Source organism: Mustela lutreola, chromosome 1, assembly GCF_030435805.1.
Source record: "Mustela lutreola isolate mMusLut2 chromosome 1, mMusLut2.pri, whole genome shotgun sequence".
NCBI classification, from domain to species: Eukaryota; Metazoa; Chordata; class Mammalia; order Carnivora; family Mustelidae; genus Mustela; species Mustela lutreola.
Window position 1 is genome coordinate 41,421,815 of NC_081290.1, and position 3,408 is coordinate 41,425,222.

General features: G+C 36.7%; 1 pseudogene; it reads right to left on the minus strand.

Annotated features, from left to right (window-relative positions):
• Window positions 1-1,127: 1,127 nt before the first annotated feature.
• On the minus strand, window positions 1,128-2,651 carry LOC131809100 (armadillo repeat-containing protein 1-like; annotated as a pseudogene).
• Window positions 2,652-3,408: the final 757 nt, after the last annotated feature.

The following is a 3,408-nucleotide window of genomic DNA, read 5'->3' on the forward strand; positions in this document are numbered from 1 at the left end:
TCTAGCTATGTCCAGGATTTTCCAATTACCTAATTACTTGTAACAACAACAACAAAAAAGTGTCATGTTTAAAATAGCTGGAGAAATTTCTGCTTCCTTCCTTCAACCTGGGATTTATTACATACTGTAAGAATTCTCAAATCATGCCTCCTACTGTATTATGCATATATTGTGCCCTTGGCCCAAATGCAAGTTTCTCCTGCATTATAAATAAATCATGTCATTTGCATCCCTATAAAAGTCTTGATCATTCTTTTTTTTTCTTCTTGTAAGTTTCAATTATTCTGAACAATAATGGGTGTATAGTGAGCATTTACTTATTTCAGTGACTACATTCCCATATTCCTACTATAATTGTTTTTAAACAATAAATATTTAATTGATACTATATTCTAGATACTACTCTATGTATATAAACAATGAAGTAGACTTGATTTTCTTCTTTTTTTAAATTATGCTACTTATTATTATTTTACGTTCTATTTTAAAAATGCTGTCATAGTTGCCTTAACTTTTCTATAAGACCTTTATAACAAAACAGCTCTACCTGTAGCATCTGTCCTTTTTACTACTGAGTGGGGCAAAATGACCAATAAAATGTAAAATGTAGCATACCCAGTCATGTAATCTCTCACTACAACAATGGAAAACTAGCCCCTTGTTGGTTCACATAGTCCATGAGAACCAAACTGAAATCACCAGTTTGTTTTTGTTGTTGTTGTTTTGTTTTTTTATTAACATATAATGAGTTATTTGTTTCAGGGGTACGAGTCTGTTAATCATAAGTCTTACACAATTCACACCACACACCATAGCACATACCCTCCCTAATGTCCATCCTGCAGCCTCCCCATTCCTCCCAACCCCCTCCCATCCCGCAACCCTCAGTTTGTTTCCTGAGTTTAAGAGTCCCTTATGTTTTGTCTCCCTCCGCGGTTCCATAACGTTTGATTTTCCCCCCACTTCCCCTACAACCTCCCACCCTGCCTCTTAAATTCCTTATATCAGTGGGATCATGTAATAATTCTCTTTCTCTGATCAACTTAGTTTGCTTAACATACCAGTATATCTGGATAAAATTTTGCAGCTCTACTCTGGCAGTAACTTTACCTTCTGAGTGAGTCAACTTAGGACTCTGCTTTGTCCTGCTCCTTGAGGTTTCTCATTCTTAGTCAGGTGGTCAGGCAGTTCTGTGTTCTGTTCTACTTCCTCATCTGTGATGGGAATGGGACCAGCATCTCTTCTCCACTTTCATTTTTCACAACTTGCTGAGCCTTCATAACCTGGGTTGGTGTTATTGATGATGCAAAGCTCCTGCTTTCAAATCTAAATGGATCCATACCATGAACTTTGAACAGCCATTTGAAAACTAAAGCTAATAGCAACTTTAATTTTTTTTTCTTCAAATGTATTTAAATTTTATTTAGTTAAAATATAGTGTAGTATTGGTTTCAGGAGCAGAATTTAGTGATTCATCACTTACATATAACACCCAGTGCTCAGTACAGCAAGTGCCCTCATTAATACCCATCACCCATTTAGCTCATCTCCTGCCCGCACCCCTCCAGCGACCCTGTTTGGTCTCCATTGTTAAGAGTCTCTTGTGGTTTGCTTCCCCCCCTTTTTTTTTTTTTTCCCTTCCCCTGTGTTCATCTGTTTTGCTTCTTAAATTCCAAATAAGTGAAATCATATGGTATTAATCTTTCTCTGACTTATTTTCTTAGCATCATACCCTCCAGTTCCATCCACATCATTGCAAATGGAAAGATTTCATTCTTTTTGATGGTGGAGTAGCATCTCATATGAATGCTATATATAGCATTCTATATATATTTACATAGAATGTTCATATAATACAGAATGTTCATATAAGCATTCTATATATATTTGCATAGAATGTTCTAGAATGTTCATATAACATAGAATGTTCATATATATATATATATATATATATATATATATATATATGATCTTTACCCATTCATTAGTTTGTGGACACTTGGGCTGGATCCCTCCATAGTTTGGCTGTTATTGATAATGGTGATATAAACATTGGGGTGCATGCTGGGCTTGAGACAAATATAGAAGAAACCAGAGAGAACCTTATTGCAGAGGTAAAAGACCTCAAAACACAGAGATAAACACAGAGATAATTTCTAACAAATCCTCTTCACAGAAATTTCTGATATATATCACCAACACCATCTATGTGCAAAAAACATTGTTTTGGAATTTTTGTAGTGTAGGTCCCAGAAAAATCCAAGTTTTCTTTATATATTAATTCATTTCCCTGATACTATCACCATCTGCCATGTTGGAAGACTGAAGGATCCTGTAAGTTTCAGAAGCCAGCAGTTTTGTTTCTCTTGGAGCTGTGGTCTTCTCTACAACATTTTGCAAGCTTAACATCATCCCCAGTTCTCCTTTCATCTTCGTTAGCACAGCATTCTGCTAAGTAATGAAGAATGAGCAAAACTAAGTGGACAGTAGGGTCATTGAAATGGTCCATAAATAAAATAAGGTCAGGAAGACATCCCTGACCCTAGACAATGGCTCCTCTATTTAATGGGATCTACTGCTAGATCCCATAGCTAGGTAACTACTGAGAAAACATCAGGTTCTTCATTCATGGTGGAGGAGGAATAATTCATCTCTGCCATACACAAGTGAAATCTTCTTTTATTTGCCCCAGAGAATAAGGAGTTCAAAGCCTACCCCACCATAAGGGTCACACCAAGGAATGACATAGGGGGACCCAGGAAGCACAGAGTGAGTCTCTCCATTTGGAGCTGTGTCTCAGCAATGGCAAATGAGCAGGCTAACTCTAGGAGACAAAGAACAAAGACACTGGTGGGGAAAGGCTCTGTAGAGCCTCCCCCATGACCCTGCAACATCTTTCAATTTTTGACTTCTTTCTTATTGGGCATGTAGATTTGTGGAAGTTTTAAAATAGTAAGGTATAGCAAAAAATGTCTTTATTTGTTCCTTTTGACACATGGTTGCCTTAATTTTACTCTGTAACAATACATTTTTGAGCATTTTTGCTTTTATAGATAGACTCATCTCTTTCTCTAAGTCATTTTCATGACATTCTTTTAAAAGTGGTGATAATAGGGGCCTCTGGGTGGCTCAGTCATTTAGCCTCTGCCTATGGTTCAGGTATGACCCCTTTGGTCCTAGGCTCAAGCCCTGCATCAGGCTCTCTGCTCAATGGGAAACCTGCTTCTCCTTCTCCCACTCCCCCTGATTTGTTCCCTCTCTCACTTTGTCTCTCTCTGTCAAATAAATAAATAAAGTCTTTAAAAAATTTTTAAAAATAAAAATGGTGATGGTATTGGTAAGTTCCAATATCTTATTGTCTGATAATTTTCTTATCAATCCCAAATCATGTAAGATCATATCAATATA